At 37.4% G+C, this 19,621-nt stretch overlaps 1 protein-coding gene and 1 non-coding gene across 23 annotated transcripts in view; both read left to right on the top strand.

Moving 5' to 3' along the window:
- The window catches only part of FHIT (fragile histidine triad diadenosine triphosphatase), a 1,501,610-nt gene that overhangs the window by 557,216 nt on the left and 924,773 nt on the right, over positions 1–19,621 (top strand). The window lies entirely within an intron of this gene.
- On the top strand, positions 5,152–5,255 carry LOC132375542 (U6 spliceosomal RNA). Its single transcript, XR_009506086.1, has one exon. It is a non-coding gene; the product is annotated as a U6 spliceosomal RNA (small nuclear RNA).

The raw sequence follows: 19,621 nt of genomic DNA, 5'->3' as shown, positions 1-19,621 counted from the left end.
TAATCTACCTCTCCCTGCTCCCCATCCTTAGCTGCTATTCACACTTGCTTTTCTTAAACATATTTAATTTGTGACAAGTTGGGAGCTACCTTCTCTTTTCTGAGGTGATCTTTGAAGAATAATGTACTTAACTGCAGCCTATTTAGATTGTTTATCTGTATTTAAATCCTTAGCTAGGTATTGTGTTTTGCCTTTAAGATAAAATCAATAATAAAAAGTTGAAAAGCAGCAGAGTAATCCTTGAACATTCCTCAACAACTATCCTCCCCTACTTCCAAAAAGAAACTCTGCTTAATCTTAACTTTTTTGAAATTTTTTTCTCAGAGTTCATTTAGCTCTGGGTTCACCTTTATTCAAATGTATAGAAGCTAAAAATGGTACAAAGAAAGTTTATTCTAATCCAGACGCATTTGGAAGCCAGTGTCATTACTAAATGCTGTTGGTCTTGATAAGCTCTTTGATGAGCTGAGATCAGCTTCTATCACAGAGACAGATGTAGTTCATTGTAAAATAGTGTAAAGGCTATGTAAATAGTTGCTGGTGTGCAGCAAATTCAACCTTTGCTGTTTGGAATTTCTGGATTTCTTTCTTTTTTTTTTTTTTTTTTGATCCATGGTTGATTGAATCCTCAGATGCAGAACCTGTGGATACAGAGGGCCGATTGTTTAGGGTACAACCAATACGGAATTACCTCCAGGAAAGGGCTAGCTGTGGTGGTGCTGCTGGAAGCTGGTGAGTTAGACCAACTGAAATGTTTATGTAACCTCCAAATCTCATTGTAAAATTCATCCTACCCAATTGATCTTCAGAGCTTTTGAAAAGAAAAATTATGGAGTAATTTGAGCTTCCCCTCTCTCCTCATCTGACCTCCTCTGTTCCTGGAGCAGAGACATTAGATGTCAATCAGAGATCCAAGAACATGGGGAAAGGAGTGAGAAAAGGAAGCCTGGGTAATTCACTTGATAAGTATTATCCATCATTCATGTGTACTGTAGAGCAGTGGGTAGTTGGGGAAATAGGATCATTTGTAAAGTGCAGGTGTTGGAGATGGTAATGAAGAAAGATATTAAAGCATTATAGTTTTCAAAGGTAGTGACTGTAGAGAATTAAGGACTTCTGCTGTTAGCTGCAATTAAGTGTCTGGTGCCAGTCTTGACCTCCTTTCATGAAGAGCTATAAAATTAGATAAAATGTATGAGGCACCTATTTCCAGGAATTGGCTAACAGGCAATGCAGGACTTTGGTCTTTGAGAGAAGGTAACACTTGAAGTAGGCCTTGGATTCACCTTGGTTTTCTGCCTAGGGGTCCATTCACTGGACCAGAGAGTAAGCCTTATTCTTTCTTATTAAGAATACATTCAAGTTGGAAGAATTACAGTCTCCCTCGCACCATACCCTAAAATTAATTCCCTCTGGATTAAGGCAATAAATGTATAAAATCAATCATTAGAAAGCTAGAAGAGAAATGAGCATTTGTCCCAACTACAGTGAGAGAGAACCTTATAAACTTAAAGAGAAAAAGAAAAGATCACAAAAGAAAAGAGTTGTGGACTTGACTCCATTAAAAGTAAACTTCTGTTTGTCAAAAAACAAAAACCAAAATGGAGATACACATGTGCAGCAAACATGAGATACGAGTGCCTAGGGATCTTAAGAGACCAAGAGCTCATACCAATTGATAACAATGCATGATTCCAGTAGTTAAATGAGAGGTCAGACATCCAGTTTTTTCCATCCTAAAGCCTTTATTTTTAATCCTTTCCTTCTCAGTGGGAGAACTCAATTGCCCAAGGTCTCTTCCTGCTTGCTGTTTCATCACTCCTACTTCTGAGCCTCAGCAGGGACCTGGCCTTACATTCCATTGCATTCCCTGCCTGGGGCCCTCTATCTCTTACATGCAATCTTTAGTGATGTTTCTATGAGCTCTAAAAATTTGGGGTTTCCCAGCAACATTGTTCTATGGCATTTGTTACCAGGTATCAGTGTTTCATACTCATCTTTTATTGGAGATGTAGTAGTTTCATTTCTAGAAAGAAAATGTGACATGTTCCCCCTTTTGACTTCCTACCTTCTCTGAAAAATTGGATGCTTGAGGGGTGTGTGTGTGTGTGCGTGTGTGTGTTTGTGTGTTCAGGGTATAGGCTTGCGGGGAGTAATAAAGGAAGTGATGGTGGGGAGGCCTGCCCCAGCATTACATTTTCTGATCTGCTGGAAGCAGAAAAATGAGTGTGATGACCTGAGGGAGTTGATGACTAAGTGAGCATATGTTCTTAGGCATATTTCAGTAAATCACATTGAGTAAGATTCTCCCTGTTACTCCTTTGTCCATTTACAGGGGTGGGCACTTAACATGTAGGTCTACTCCACTGTACAGCCCCAAAGAAAATATACATAAGCATTCATTCATTCATTTATTCATCCATAGGGAGAACCCACTATGTTCAAGGCACTGTAAGATATACAAAGAGAAATTCTCAAGAAGTTTCAAATCTTAGAATCTGTGGATGTACACAAATAAGTATAAGGTCAAAAGGGTTAAGGGTCGGGGCTTCCCTGGTGGCGCAGTGGTTGAGAATCTGCCTGCCAATGCAGTGGACATGGGTTCGAGCCCTGGTCTGGGAGGATCCCACATGCCACGGAGCAACTAGGCCCATGAGCCACAACTACTGAGCCTGCGTGTCTAGAGCCTGTGCTCCGCAACAAGAGAGGCCGCGATAGTGAGAGGCCTGCGTGCCGCGATGAAGAGTGGCCCCCGCTTGCCACAACTAGAGAAAGCCCTCGCGCAGAAACGAAGACCCAATGCAGCCATAAATAAATAAATGATTAATTTTTTTAAAAAAAGGGCTAAGAGTCATAAGAGACTTGACTGGAAACATACAATGAAAAATATAGTAAGCAGAGATTCTGGCCCAGCAAAGATGATGTAGACCCATTTTCCCTGCTCCTCCTCCTAAGCACAACTATGAACTCTAGAAATGAAGCAAGAGACAACCAAATGAGAATTCTGAAAGGTGGTAAGAAAAAGGTGAGCTGGTTTGAGACTCCAGGACTAGAGGAACAGCATAGTAGCAGGGTGTCTAGGGTCCTCCCTCCCAATAGAAGAAGCCACCCAGACCAGGTGTTTCCTAACTCCTAACCTAATGACAGGGGGAAGCCCAGGGAGTTTGATTTTTTTTCCTGATTGAATGGGAGTATCGCTGGCAACATCAGAAAAGTCTGACCCCTCCAATAAGGGGAATGAGAACCAGAGAAAAGAAATAGAAAACAAGTAATATGATAATAGACTGAGGTGCTAACATATCAATAATGATCTTAAATGTAAATCATCTAAATCTTTTATTGAAAGATAAAGATTGACAGAGTGTATAAAAGAACTCAGTCCAACTATATGCTGCTTATGAGGAACTCACTTCGAAGTCAATGATTAGGTAAGTTAAAAGTAAAAGGATAGAAAAAAGTACACCATACAAATATTAATTTTCAAAAAGCAGGAGAGACTATATTAATATGTGATAAAAGTAGACTTCAGAGCAAAGAAAATATCCAGAGACAAACAGAGATATTATATAATGATGAAAACATCAACCCACCCAGAAAATTTAATGATCCTAAATATATACACACCAAACAATAGAGCCTTAAAGTACATGGGGAAAAAACAAACAAACAAAAACAAACAACCCAACTAACAGAGCTGAAGGAGAAATAGAGAAATTGACAACTGTAGTTAGAGACTCCAATGCCCCATCTCAACAATAGATAGATCTACTATGCAGAAAATCAGCAAGAATATAGAAGATCTGAGCATCACAATGGGCTAATAGTATCTAATTGACATATATAGAACACTCCATCCAATAATAGCAGAATACACATTTTTTTCAAGCACTCATGTATCATTCAGCAAAATATACCATACCTTGGGTCACAAAAAACCCTTTAAGTTTTAAAAATTGAAATCATGCTGAATGTGTTCTCTGACTATAATAAAATCTAACTAGAAATCAATTACAAGAAGATCACAGAAAAAGTTCTAAACATAGGTCAAAGAGTAACTCTTAAAGGAAATTAAAAAATACATAGAACTGAATGAAAATGAAAACAAAATATATCAAAATATGTAAGCTGCAGCTAAAGCAGTGCTGAGATGGATATTTATACCACTAAATACGATACTAGAATTGAGGAAAGTTCTCAAATTAATAACCTAAGTTCCTACCTCAAGTATAAAAAAGGAAGAAAAATAAACCAATAGCAAGCAGACAGAAAGAAATAATAAAGGTAAAAGCAGAAATCCATAAAATTTAAAACAGGAAAAATATAAAGTCAATGAAGCAAAAAGTTGGTTATTCTAAAAAATTAATAAACTTGATAAATGATTAGCAAGGCTGACAATAACAAAATTGCCAACATTAGAAATGAAATAGGGGATATAAATACAGATCCTACAATCATTAAAAAATAAATAAGGATACACTGTGAACAATTTCATATTCACATGGTCAACTACTTATAAGAAAGAGATCAATTTTTCAAAAATTATAAACCACCTAAATTCAGCCAGTATGAAATGGACAGCTTGAGTAACGATTAAAGAAACTGAGTTAGTACTTAAAAGTTTCCCCCCAAGAACTCCTCAAGACCACACAGTTTCACTGGAGAAGTCTACCAAACGTTTAGAAAAGAATTAGTACCAATTTTACATAATCTCTTTCAGAAAATAGAAGAGGTAGGAACACTTCCCAACTCATTTTATGAGCCTAGTAAAAGACCACAAAAAGAAAGGAAGGAAGGGAGGGAGGGAGGGAAGGAGGGAGGAAGAAAGAAAGACTATTCCAGTCCAATATCTCTTGTGAACTTTGACACAGAAATACTCAACAAAATATTAGCAAATCAAGTACAACAATGTGTAAAAAGAATTATGTACCATGACTGAAGGGGATTTAATACAGGTATGCAAGGATGATTGAGTACTTTAAAATGAATCAATGTAATCTACCATATCAACAAGCTAAAGAAGAAAAATGATATGATCATATCAATTAACCCAGAACAAGCATTTGAAAAAATCCAGCATCCATTTATAATAAAAATTGTTAGCAATTAAGGAATAGAGTTGAATTACCTCAACTTGATAAAGAGAATCCCTGAGTGCTTGCTTCGGCAGCACATATGCTAAAATTGGAACAATACAGAGATTAGTATTGCCCCTGCCCAAGGATGACATGCAAATTAGTGAAGCATTCTGTATTTTTATCTTTTTTGACCCCCCTCCTAGAGTAATGAAAATAAAAGCAAAAATAAACAAATGGGACCTAATTAAACTTAAAAGCTTTTGCACATCAAAGGAAACTATAAGCAAGACGAAAAGACAGTCCTCAGAATGGGAGAAAATATTTACAAATTAAGCAACTGACAAAATATTAATCTACAAAATATATGAACAGCTCATGCAGCTCAATATCAAAAAAACAACACAATCCAAAAATGGGCAGAAGACCTAAATAAACATTTCTGCAAAGAAGACATACAGATGGCCAAGAGGCACATGAAAAGATGCTCAACATCACTAATTATTAGAGAAATGCAAATCAAAATTACAATGAGGTATCACCTCACACCGGTCAGAATGGCTATCATCAAAAAAATCTACAAACAACAAATACTGGAGAGGGTGTGGAGAAAAGGGAACCCTCTTGCACTGTTGGTGGGAACATAAATTGATACAGCCACTATGGAGAACAGTATGGAGGTTCCTTAAAAAACTAAAAATAGAACTACCATATGACCCAGCAGTCCCACTACTGGGCATATACCCAGAGAAAACCATAATTCAAAAGGACACATGTACCACAGTGTTCACTGGAGCACTATTTACAATAGCCAGGACATGGAAGTGACCTAAATGTCCATCAACAGATGAATGGATAAAGAAGATGTGGCACATATATACAATGGAATACTACTCAGCCATGAAAGGGAACAAAATTGGGTCATTTGTAGAGACATGGATGGACCTAGAGATTGTCATACAGAGTGAAGTAAATCAGAAAGAGAAAAACTAATATCATATATTAATGCATGTGTGTGGAATCTAGAAAAATGGTATAGATGTTCTTATTTACAAAGCAGAAATAGAGACAGATGTAGAGAACAAATGTATTGATACCGGGGGTGGGGGTGGGTGAGATGAATTGGGAGACTGGGATTGACATATATACACTGTTAATACTATGTATAAAATAGATAACTAATGAGAACATACTGTATAGCACAGGGAACTCTACTCAATGCTCTGTGGTAACCTAAATGAGAAGGAAATCCAAAAAAGAGGGGATATATGTATATGTGTAGCTGATTCACTTTGCTGTACAGCAGAAACTGACACAACATTGTAAACCAACTATACTCCAATAAAAATTAATTAAAAAAAAAAGAGAATCCCTGATATTGGGAACAACGCATGGATGTTCACTCTCATTACTTCTATTCAATATGGTACTGGAAGTTCTAGCCACTGTAATACAGCAAGAAAAAGGAATAGGTGGCATGCAGATTGGAAAGGAATGAAATAAAACTAGCTCTATTTGCAGATGACAGGATTTTCTACCTAGAAAATCCCTAGGAATCTACAACAACAACAAAAAACTCCCAGAACTAATAAGTGAGTTCAGCAATTAATTAATCCACAAAAGTAATTGTATTTCTATATGCTAACAAGGAACATGCAGAAACCAAAATTTTAAACACAATACCATTTGCAACTGTTCCAAAGAAAATGAAATATTAGATATACACTTAACAAAATGCATACAGGATTTGTATGCTGAAAATTACAAAATACTGATAAAAGAAGTCAAAGAAGACCCTCCAATAAATGTTGGCATTCTCAACATAGTACAGATGTAAGTCCTCCCCAAATTGATCCAAGGTTTAATGCAATTCCTAACAAAATTCCAGCCAGCTTATTCTAAAACTTATATGTAAAGACACAGGCCCTATAATAGCTAAAACAATCATAGCATAGAATAATAAAGTATGGGACTTCCCTGGTGGTGCAGTGGTTAAGAATCCGCCTGCCAATGCAGGGGACACGGGTTCGAGCCCTGGTCCAGGAAGATCCCACATGCCACGGAGCAACTAAGCCCATGTGCCACAACTACTGAGCCTGCACTCTAGAGCCTGCGAGCCACAACTACTGAAGCCCTCGCACCTAGAGCCTGTGTTCTGCAACAAGAGAAGCCACCACAATGAGAAGCCTGCTCACAGCAATGAAGACCCAATGCAGCCATAAATAAATAAATAAATAAATAAATAAATAAATAAATAATTTTTTAAAAAGAATAATAAAGTAGGGGGAATCATTCTATCCAATACTAAAGCTAACTATATAGCCATAGTAATCAAGCCAATGTGGTATTGGCAGAGGATGGAATGGAACAGAATGGAGGACCCAGAAATAGATCCACACACATGCTCAGATGATTTTTGACAAAGGAGCAAAAGCAATTCAATGAAGGAAGCCCAGCCTTTTAACAAATGGTATTGGAGCATTAGACATCCATTGGCAAAAAAATAACATTGATCTAAACCTCATACCTTCTACAAAAATTAACTCAAAATGGATTACAGACTTACATAAAGTGTAAAATTACAAAAATTTTAGAAAAAATAAACGTAAGAGAAATTTCTTGGGATCTAAGTTTAAGTAATTCTTAGACTTCACACCAAAAGCATAAATCCATAAAAGGAACAATAGATAGATTGGACCTCAACAAAATTAAAAATTTTCTCTGTGAAAGCCATGTAAGGAGAATGAAAAGACAGTCTATAGGCTAGAAGAAAATATTTGCAAACTACATATTCCACAGAGGACTAGTATCTAGTATATGTAAAGAACTCCTAAAAGTCAACAGTAAAAAAGCAAGCAATCCAATTAGAAAATGGGCACAAGTCATGAACAGACATTTCACTGAGGAAGATGTACAGATGGCAAATAAGCACACTGAAAGATATTCCACATCGCTGGCCATCAGAGAAATGCAAATCAAAACCATACTGAGCTATCACTTCACATCTACCAGAATGGCTAAAATAAAAAATAATGACAACACCAAATATTGGTGAGGATGCAGAGAAACTGTTCACTCATACTTTGTTAGTGGGGATGTAAAATGGTACAGCCACTCTGGGAAACAAATCTGGCAGTTTTTTACAAAACTAAACATACAACTACCATATGACCCAGCAATTGCACTCTTGAGCTTTTATCTCAGAGAAATGAAAATTTATGTTCACATAAAAACTGGTACATAAATATTCATAACAGCTTCGTTCATAGTAGCCAAAATCTGCAAGTAGCCCAGATGTTTTTAACAGATGAGTGGTTAAATAAACTGTGGTACCCATGGAATTCTACTCAGCAATCAAAAGGAACGAACTATTAATACAATCAACAACTTGGGTGATTCTCCAAAGAGTCGTGTTGAGTGAAAAAAGCCAATCCCAATAAATTATATATTTTATTTTTTAGGGTTTCTTGTTTTTCAATTTTAAAAAATTTGAAGTACAGTTGATTTACAATGTTGTGTTAGTTTCTGGTGTTACAGAAAAGTGATTCAGCTATATATGTGTGTATATATATTATTTTTCATATTCTTTTAAATTTATAGGTTATTTCAAGATATTGAATATAGTTTCCTGTGCTATACAGTAGGACCTAGTTTATCTATTTTTATATAAAGTAGTTTGTATCTGCTAATCCCAAACTCCTAATTTATCCCTCCTCTCTTTCCCCGTTAGTAACCATAAGTTTGTTTTCTATGTCTGTGAGTCTGTTTCTATTTTGTAAATAAGTTCATTTATATCATATTTTAGATTCCACATATAAGTGATAAAATTACATACTTTATGATTTCATTTAAGTGACAGTTTTGAAATGACAAAATGGAGGACGGATTAGTGATTGCCAGGGCTTAGGGGTGGAGGTGAGGGAGGGCCAAGTGAAAGGTCGGTGAGGTAATAAAGGCACAACATGAAGGATCCTTGTGGTGATAAAACTGCTCAGTATCTTGACCTTGGTGGTGGATACACGAACCTGCACAGGTTATAAAATTGTATTGAACTTAATACATACACAAACACACACACACATACACTGGAATGAGTACAAGTAAAACTGGGATTTAGGGGAATTCTGAATAAGATTGGTGTATTGTATTAATGTCAAATCCTGGTTGTGCTATTATACTATGGTTTTTCAAAGTGGAGGAAACTGGATAAAATATACACAGGATCTCTTTGTGTTATTTCTTACAACTGCATGTGAACCTGCGGTTATCTCAACCATGATTTCAATTAAAATTGTGTATATAAAACTTCTTAGGGCTTCCCTGGTGGCGCAGTGGTTGAGAATCTGCCTGCCAATGCAGGGGACACGGGTTCGAGCCCTGGTCTGGGAAGATCCCACATGCCACGGAGCAACTGGGCCCGTGAGCCACAATTACTGAGCCTGCGCGTCTGGAGCCTGTGCTCTGCAACAAGAGAGGCCACGATGGTGAGAGGCCCGCGCGCCGCGATGAAGAGTGGTCCCCACTTGCCACAACTAGAGAAAGCCCTCGCACAGAAATGAAGACCCAACACAGCCATAAATAAATAAATAAAAGAACGTGAATTTCTTAAAAAAAAAAAAAAAAAAAAAAAAAAAACTTCTTAAAAATTATAAATATATATACCATAGTAAGTGCTTTTTGAGCACTTACTATGTGTCATGCACTGTTCTGATGACTTTAATAACTTTTTAATAACTCCATTTAATCCCCAAACAGCAATATTATCCCCATTTTCCAATGAGGAAACCAAGACACAGTGAGATTAAGCAACCAGTCCAAGGTCACAAGCCTAGTCAGTGGCAGAATCTGGATTAGAACCCAAGAATTTTTGGTTCCAGTATCCACAACCCTAATAGGTTATTTTCTCTCTTTACCTAGAGATTAATTATAGCTGAGGTCATTAGGAAGGACTTTATGGAGAAAATGACATTTTAAGCTTAGTTAGAGGGGAGATTATGGTCTGATGTATATATTGCATTAATTGTACTGTCAATAGGAGGAACTTAATACGTATTTGTTGAATCAATACCTTCTTGAAACCACTAGTTGATTCCTTCAGTTACTGATTGTCTGTCAGGAGCCCAGGGTTTGCAAAATGAGAAAACACGGGACCCAGGGCAAGGAGCTCATTTTGTCTTCTCTAGGCAGTTCTATTCTATGTTGTGTGGAGATAACACACTGCAGAACTTTCAGCAACACTTAGAATGTCCCCCAGATATCAGTATTGCCCCCCAATTACTGGGACATTCAAAAAAGCACCCTCCCCCACCCCATTTCCTAGTTCCCCCTAAGGATCCTGGTGGAGAACCAGTATACTTAGTCTCTGGTTATCAAAGCTCAGAGAATTCCTACAACAGAACTGCGGGATTCACATGATTCAATAGGGACATTACATCTACCCCCTTGGCATGGCTCTGTGCATGTGATAGAAAGAAATAGAACTTCCTTGACTTCACAGTGGCTCTAAGTTTGAATCTGAATTGGTCTAAAGTGTTCATTTTTCTTTTTTTTTTTTCTGGTTGTTCTTTTTGATGGGCACAAAGAAGTTTCCCCTTTCAGAGAAATGCTGCTGAGCACACACCGTATAGCATACCCCAAACCAAGCTCTTTCAACCTCAATAGAAGAAAAACATCTGAAAGGGAAACATATTAGTGGATTATTTTTGTAAACATGAAAAATCTCTTGGAAGGGCAGTTTTGTTGACTGGCAGAAAAATAGCAGTGTTAATTATGTTGCCTTGCTAAATCTGAAAGAATGTAGTGAACATTGGGAACTATTCTAATTGCATTTGTGGAAAGACATCTAAGGGGTCAGAAGCCATCTCTATCAGAGAAATGCTGAGACAGCTGTGTCCCTTCAGAGGCACTGGGTCTGAATGTGCTCAGGGGAAATAGTTGTGAGCTTGAGTCCATGGACTTCTGGGCAAAACTAATGGGGAAGTGAGGGTAGGGAAAGGCAGAATTTCTACTTCAGATTCTGAGCACTGGCTGTTTCTTTCCTCTTCCCATGGGTAGACGGGAAGGAGGTAAATTTGAACAGAGTTTCAGAGGTACATGCATTCATTTGGGTGCCGATGTCTCCACGCTTGGCTTGGCCCATGTTGGCAGAGAAGCTTTCTAGCCATCAAAATGGGGAGAAAAAAATCTTGCCCCCAGTAATACAGTTCTTTCAAAACAGCCCAAAGTGTGAGGTTGAAATAGAAAAACAAAAACCAAATGATGACTTGCATAAAAAATGGAAATAGAATGTTGCTTTCCAATAAACCTAGTTCCAGGATAGAAATTTTGGAGAGCCCTAGAATGTAGAAGAATGCTATTCAAGGTAAAAACAGGAGTTCAGAGGCCTAGCTTTTATACCCTGTTTGAATTTCAGATGAGATAAAACCAGCAGCTCTGCTAAGTTGCAGTACAAAAGCTTACATGGCTTCTTGAGAAAAGCAATTTATTTTAGATTATAGCACAGCAGCTATCATTTAAATTGCTAGCGATTGTAATTGAACTCAGAACCAGCCTTCTCTGTGAACACAGGGTGCAGTAATGTTACCCAGGCTGTGGGTAACATTACTGCACCATCATCGAGTCACTAGTATCTTGCCAACCTTCCCACAACTAACCCATTCAAAAATACATTCTGGGAAATGTACCTAGCTGGGTATTCAAATGTGCACTTGCTGTACATTTTGGGTGATATTAATATGAAACAGCCAGGAGGCAGCAATCTTGAGGAAATTAGAAATTAGAGAACATGCAATTAGCACTAGGGAACCTTTTGTTCAATTTTCATCTTTATTTAAGGTCATGAAGGGGCTTGTGGGGTGGGGGAAGGAGGAGGTGTGTGCAGAGAGAATCCAGGAGAGAGAAAAGAGTCCCTCTTGATACTGGAAAATCTTTGATTTGATAATGAAGGGGATGTGCTTACCCTCCAAACCCCAGAATGTCATCCTGGCATTACGTCCTAATGAGTGCTTAATTGTTCTGTTGGGGAAAAAATGTGTGTCTCATTTCCGTACACTGCATTTGCTCCCTCCTTTTTATAAATAAATTTATAAATAAATCCAGTTATACAAAATTCACTATTCCTCCAGAGTTATCCAGAGACTCAGAAGACAACATTTCATCCAGGCTCAATTATTTATTTTTGTTTTTAGTAAAAGAGCTTGTCACAGTGCACTTGCTCCTTTCATAACTTTCTTTTTTGTTTTGTTTTTATGAAAGCAATAACCAGCACATGGCTTACAAATAAAATAGTTTAGAAACACATATGAAAATGAACAGTTCCCAACACTAACTACCCTTTCCCCTTCTTATTGCCCTCCCTAAATGCAACTGCTGTAACGCATTCCTGGCTTTATCTCCATATTGCCAATTAAATTTTTTATCAATTTTACATGTTATATACTGATTTTCTTCTAAGAAAGAGAATTTATCTATCACCTTTTCACATTTTCCCACTAACAACATGACATTATTCTCCATTTCCATTGGTCTTGCCACTTCTTTTTTATAATTTTTTAAATTAATTAATTTATTTTTTAATTGAAGTGTAGTTGATATACAATATTATATAAGTTACAGGTGTACAGTATAGTGATTCACAATTTTTAAAGTTTATACTCCATTTATAGTTATTATAGAATATTGGCTATCTTCCCTGTGTTGTACAATATATCCTTGTAGCTTATTTTATACGTAATAGTTTGTACCTCTTATTTCCTACCCCTATATTGCCCCTCCCCCTTCCCTCTCCCCACTGGTAACCACTATTTGTTCTCTGTATCTGTGAGTCTCCTACTTTTTTGTTATATTTTCTAGTTTGTTTTATTTTTTAGATTCCACATATAAGTGATATCATACAGTATTTGTCTTTCTCTGTCAGACTTATTTCACTTAGCATAATGCACTCCAAGTCCATCCATGTTGTTGCAAATGGCAAAATTTCATTCTTTTTTATGGCTGAGTAGTATTCCATTGTGTGTGTGTGTGTGTGTGTGTGTGTGTGTGTGTGTGAATCACATCTTCTTTATCCGTTCATCTGTTGATGGACACTTAGGTTGCTTCCTAAGTTGCTAGGTTGCTAACACTAACCTAACACTAGGTTGCTTTGGTCTTGCCACTTCTAAATCACATTTAAATCTCTCTTTACTGGTCTATCAACCTAGTCAGCATCTCTTACCTCCTTACCATAGATGAGATATGAGCGTTCATACCCCTTTCTTCACTATTCTTTTCCCTCTTCCACTTTCAGTTCTCATTCAGTTGTACCATTATTTTTGCATTGTCAAGTTTAATTTACATTTGCTCTGTCACCAGAGAGGTCTTTCTTTTTGATTTTTCCAAAGTTGATTATAATGAAAAGGATTTGCATCATCAGGACTTCACTAAATTATTATTTTTTTAATAAATTTATTTATTTATTTTTGGCTGTGTTGGGTCTTTGTTGCAGGGATCAAACTCGTGTCCCCTACATTGGCAGGTAGATTCGTAACCACTGCACCACCAGGGAAATCCCTTTGCTAAATTATTTACTGCACACCCAAGTGGTTTCTATGGTTTCAGTGTCACAAGTCCTGTGATACACAAAGGAGACTGTCTAGAATCAGGTTCAAATGGATTCTCTTCCTCTGTCATTTTGTCAAAATCATGCCATCTTTCAGTGTGTGTAATATATATTTTAAGTCTTACAAAGTTATCTGTGCTTGATTTTACTGGAATTTCTGATGTCCTCTTGCCTTTCCTGAGTGTGTGCCTCCATCATATCTTCAGGTTTTCCAAAACTCGTATTTGCACTTTCTCTTCTATTGGTTCTCCCTCTTTCTCATTAGATCTCCATTTTGCTCTCATTTAGACAGGTTGTTTTCTAGACCAGCTGGATAGAATTAGCCTGAGATTCCCATATTGCTCTCCAGAGTTGGATTTACCATTTGCTGGATCCAGTGGGCTTTCTCTCTTTGACTTAGCTCTGAATTTTGCTAGTAACTTTCCAAGAAAGAGTGAATGGGAGGTAAACTGAGTCCTTGCAAGCTTGCAGTTTTTCATTTTGCCCTCAAACATGTTTGATAGTTTGGGAATAGGACTTTTGTATCGAAAATCATTTTCACTGCTGTCTTTTAGCATCCAACACTGCTGCTGATGAATCTGATGTTATTCTGATCCTTCCTTTTCTGTAGGCTACCTTTTTAGGGGGAGGGTCTTTTTAGGAGGCTATTGCAAATTTCTCTTTAACCTCAGTTTTCTAACATTCCACAGTTCATTCTCCTTGACACTGAGTAGATTCCTATACTTCAAAGATCCATGTGTCCCTTTAGCTCTGGGAAATTTTCTTATATAATTTATTTGATAATTTCCTCCCCTCTAGTTTTGTTTTTCTCATTTTGAAACTTCTGTTAGTCCACATGTAGATCTCCTGGATCAATCATCTATATATCTTATTTTTTCTCACATATTGTACATTTAGTATATAGTCTAGGAGATTTCTCAAAGTTTGCCATTAAGCTGTCTATTGAATTTTTTATTTAAGTAATCATGTAATTCCCAAGGGATCTTTTTTTAATCTCATTATTCCTTTTAAATATAACTCTGCTTTTGTCCTGTAGTTACCAAATATCCTCAAGTGATTCTTGAGAGTATTAAATAGGTTTTCTTTTTTAAGTTTGTATCTTTTCCCTAAGTTGTCTTATTTGCATGGTGTCGTGTTTTCTGCTATTTTGCTTGCTCACTTTATTTTCTGTACTGGCCTTTCTTGGTGTATTAGATTTCCAGTGATCTGTGGTTATATGTAAAAGAATGAGGTAATAGAAGGGTTGTTTTCAAGCCCTTCCAACAGGTGGATTGATCTTGTAAATGGTGTGCTTGGAGGGTCAAAGTTTAGAGTGTGTGCATGGGAATGGGGTGGGGGGATTTTGACTTGCAAGAGTGAGGTTTTAACACCCATGATAACTGTCCTACTTCTCCCCACACACGTTTTTACTGCCTTGAACCTAGTGGTGGCTTCAGGCCAGCTCACATGGAGAGCCAGGAGGGAGGGCAGTCTATGTTACATATACTGACCTGTAATTAGTACCCCGCTTTTCAGCTCTACCCAACTCTTCCACCCTCTGTTTTACCCACTATTTCTGAAAACTGAGTTTTTTCTGGGGTAGTATCAGGCAGGTCTGTTTTCTCCTTTGTGGAAACCCCCTTTTGGGTTGTGGTTTCCTTTGCTGTGGTTTGTGAGTCAACAGACTTTTATTGAAATCACTCACCTTCTAATGGCTTCTTCCCGTTCTCTTTGTGGTTATGGGTTTACACCTTTGTGCTCCTTTAGTATCATTTAGAAAGTACTTTGGGTGAGAGAGGAGGTAAATGAATTTTCTTAGTACACCAGTGTGAACCAGAACACATTCTTTTTAAAAAGAGAGTTTGTGATTTTCATATGCCACATGCTCCAGCTCTTCATTTATTTTCAACTGTTTGTTAATCTGACCCTTGGAATCAGCAGTCACAGAAAGCTGCACAAACATATCACTTACTTGATGGAGCCCAAATAATATATACTCAGGGGAAAAAAGTGTGTTGTGCTATTTTCTCTACATCTCTTAACTGATTTTGCCAGGAGTCTTTGTTTTCTTAGGCTTTAGTGAATTCAGCAAGGCTATTAACTTGCTTAAAAGTTCTATTTTAATTTTATTTATTAAAGAAAACATGATTGGATGTCTTCAATCAAAATGTTTCCCTTCTTCCTTAGTAGATAAATGGGCAGAGACCTCAAGAATAGATGTTCCAAATGAGAAACACAATGTGTAATGAATATATGATACTGTTCAATGACAGAGAGATTCAATAAAATAGGTATCTGTGTCACCTATAAAATTAACAAAGACTTAAAATTCGGTAATTATCGAAAAAGCACTATAAGATAGGAACTTTTATATACCTTTGGTAAAAAAAACAAAATTTGGTACCAACTTTCAGGTACTTTAAAATGTTTATAATATTTAACCTCATTTTAGGAATTAAAGTTAAGAAAATAATCAGAAAATTAAGATCACAGTTTATTTTTCAAATTCTCATTATAGTATTATGTATAATAGAAAACCCCTAAATAACATACATAAAGAAAAAAAGTATAAAATTTGGCATATCTATACCACAAAATACTGTTCATACATTAAAATGATGCTTATAAGTTGTTAATGAACTATTAAAACACTTAGGTGTAATTTAGGTGAAAAGAAAATCTGGAAATGGTATATGTATGAAGATCTTAACCATTCAAAAAGGAACAAAAAAAAAAACTAGAAGGAACTATCCTAAAATTTTAACGGTGGTTGTCTTTTTGTTGGTAGAATTGTATGATATGTTTCCTTTTTCTGCTCATTAATATTTTGTTGTATTTTCCAGGTGTTTTATAGTGAATATGCTTGGTTTTGAGGGGAAAAACACTTTAAATCATGCGCTTCTGAAAGTAAACTTTAAAAAAATGTCACCAGATGACCCATATGGTTTTTCCCCCTGAACTTTTTACCCTTTTCTATCACAGAGCCGAGTGGACTGTATAAAGCAATGTATGAAGTGTTTTCCATTATTGAAACTCTCTCTCAGATGCATCTGGAAAAGCTAGCTGGTGTATTATGTTACTTTGCTCTCTGTTTCTTTATCTCACAAAGTCTGATTTATGTCAACATTAGCTAAAGAAATATTCAGATTCTCTAGAAAGGGGAAACACAGCTGCATCTTTGACTGAAATTAGAGATGAGTGATAAACAGCGGACTGGGAGGCAGACCCTCGGTTTTAGTCCTGCCTGACTCACTTGGTGACTGGTCTGAGCTTTCTCTTGTGAAAAATGTGGGCATTGAACTGGATGGTCTCAAAAGTCCTTCTAGTTCTTTTGCTATGACTTTGCAGATATCTTACCCTGGCATATAGAGCAAATGAAACTAAGATACAGAAATGACTCAGTGAGAAGCATGTGTTCTAATTGGTATGTTTCTTTGGTATTTTCTGTGCTTTAAAAAGAGCACCTTGGCTTTGTGAAGTAACAGTTTTACATGTCCATTTGGAAGGTGAGAAAACAGAGGAACCAGCAAGCCCGGTGTAAAAGGCACAGTTGCCGAGGTTTCTAGCTGTATTTTGGGTCTTGGAGGGACATCATTTGCTCTCAGAAGCATAGTACAGACCGAGATTTTTTTTCCCACAGAAGGAAAAAAGGTAAGGTGGACAGATGATTTGCTTTGGTGCATTTGTTTCCCCTCCTCAATAAAATGTACAGTCAGTGGAATTTTGTGTAAAGACAGAAACTGTTTTGGGACAGGTGCTAGTGTTTTGTGCAGGGAAAGCCTCGTGGGCTCTGATGGGCTTCTGCCTTTTCTATATATTGCTACTCTTCCTCCTTACTTGAAAAAAAAATCCAAAAATAGAAAATACTGTAGTATTTTTTTCAGATTATGAAAGGAACACCTGCCAATTTTATAAAATTAAAACTCAAAAATCCAACACCACGGGAAAAGGTTTTTGAAAAAGTGAATACCATTTATCCCGCCACACAGTAATGACCTTCACTGATATGTGAGGGCATTTTCTCCCAGACTTTCTTCTTCACCCATGCACACATACACATGCACTATACTCAAAATTGATATATCCAGTAACACTCTTTTGTAATTTTATCTTACAGTGTGCCATGTCCATAGAATTTTACATCATCATCTGTATTTCCAGCACAGTATTACTCTGTAGGGTGAAATGCTTAAATTTACTTAAATCATCCCCTTTGATGGACTTTTAGTCTGCTTCCAACTCTGGCTCTTAGAAGCAATGCTGAAATGAGGAACCTTGTATGTATATCTTTGCAACCTCGTTCAATTGTTTCTCAAGCAGAATTTCATGGAAATGGAATTCCAGTGTCAAAATGTATAACACGTGTGTGTAGTATCTGTGTTTGGGTGTGTATAAGATACATACACAGGCATCTGCAGTGCTGAACTGTCGTCCATGAAGGCTGTTCCTGCTGATACTTCTGCCGCCATTGCCGCAGCTTTATTCCACCACCCCCTCCCTCCAGGCAGTGTTCCCTCAGATGTTTCCAGTTGAACAGAAGGCCAACAAACCGCCCTGGGAGGGGAGTCTCTGGGCTTCATGCAGTTGTGACCTTAGGCAGGCAGGCCTGGTTCTGGTGTGCTGTTAGCGGGAGTTCAAGCTCTCCCCTTACTTAGTATTTCATCTTACTCTTTAGCTCCAGGGAAATTTTTGCTGGACTAGAAAAGCAGTAGGAGTGTGTTTTGCTTTTACTCCTTCACCAAATAGCAGGTGTCCAGGTTCTGGCTGCCTATTACACGTAAGTGCTCCCACTCCGGTTTCCCCTGCGTGTGGTTGGCGTTTTGAGCATATTCAATGCTCTGTGTTTGTTAGTTTTGCCTTAGGCTTCTATCCTCCCCCAGTCACTATATCCACCTGGGGCAGTAGACCAGGGTGAAAAAATACCAATGTGCAATTGTTCTTAAGCTCAGAAAATAGATTTTCCCGAGTTTAAGCGGGCATCATGAGTTGTTAACCCTGTTAGAAAAATACAGGTTGGATTTATGATTCCCTTACACAGGTAATTGGACTCTAATTTTAAATTCTGAGCCAATTGATATACACTATATTGCATTATAACATAACAAAAATGCAATTGAGTTCAAGTTCAGGTATGAATTTGAGCCTCCAATTATGCGATAAATTATTTTTGATTCTTTAACAAATGATGCCTAGGTTGACATCATCCTGTCGTGGTTCCCTCTGCCTCCCCCTCCTCTGTAATTCTCTCCTCTTTCCTCTCACTTCCATTTTTTTCTCTTTCTAACCTTGCAAGGCTCAGGAATGACTTGCTTCAGAAATCTAAAACCTGCATATTAAGACATTAAAAGGAAAATTTGTGCCTCATCCCTCCCCACAAACTCTTACTAACATTTCATTTTGATCCGCAACTTACTTCTGATGGGTCATTATTATTGCATTGCTTGTAATATTTGCTATTAAGCCACCAGTTATATAAGTTGCTTTCTTGGTATATAAGACAGTTTCTCCAGGAGATTGCTTTTGGAACATCGATACTTTGTTACCCTTTCCACAAGATCCCACCATTGGTGCTTTTAATAGGCTAGATTTTCCTATCCTTCTCCCCCCCCCCCTTTGTGATAATTCCCCATTGTATTTATTTTTAGCTTGTTGTGTTTCATGTATTTCAGCAAAACATGTCCAGTTATTTTTAGAACAAGGGTTGGATGTAAATAAATAACACATGCTGCTGGAGTCAGTTTCCAGAAGACTTGAGTTATCCAGCAATCAGAGGCAGGTAATTGGACTCTGTATCTCAAACTTTGCCTTCCCTTGGCAAGCCCTTGTTAGGGGACTGTTTTAAGTGAGGCTTTGAGCATTTGTCAGAGAGATCAAGGGGCAGAAGGAGAGGGCAAAGGAAAAAGTGCAGTCGTGGAAAGAGCCCTCGACTGAGGGGTGAGAAACCATTCTTCTAGGAGGCTGTGGGCACATCACT

This window comes from Balaenoptera ricei, chromosome 11, assembly GCF_028023285.1.
Source record: "Balaenoptera ricei isolate mBalRic1 chromosome 11, mBalRic1.hap2, whole genome shotgun sequence".
In the NCBI taxonomy this organism is placed as follows: domain Eukaryota; kingdom Metazoa; phylum Chordata; class Mammalia; order Artiodactyla; family Balaenopteridae; genus Balaenoptera; species Balaenoptera ricei.
Note: the sequence above shows the minus strand (reverse complement) of the source record. Positions and strands in the feature narration are given on the sequence as shown.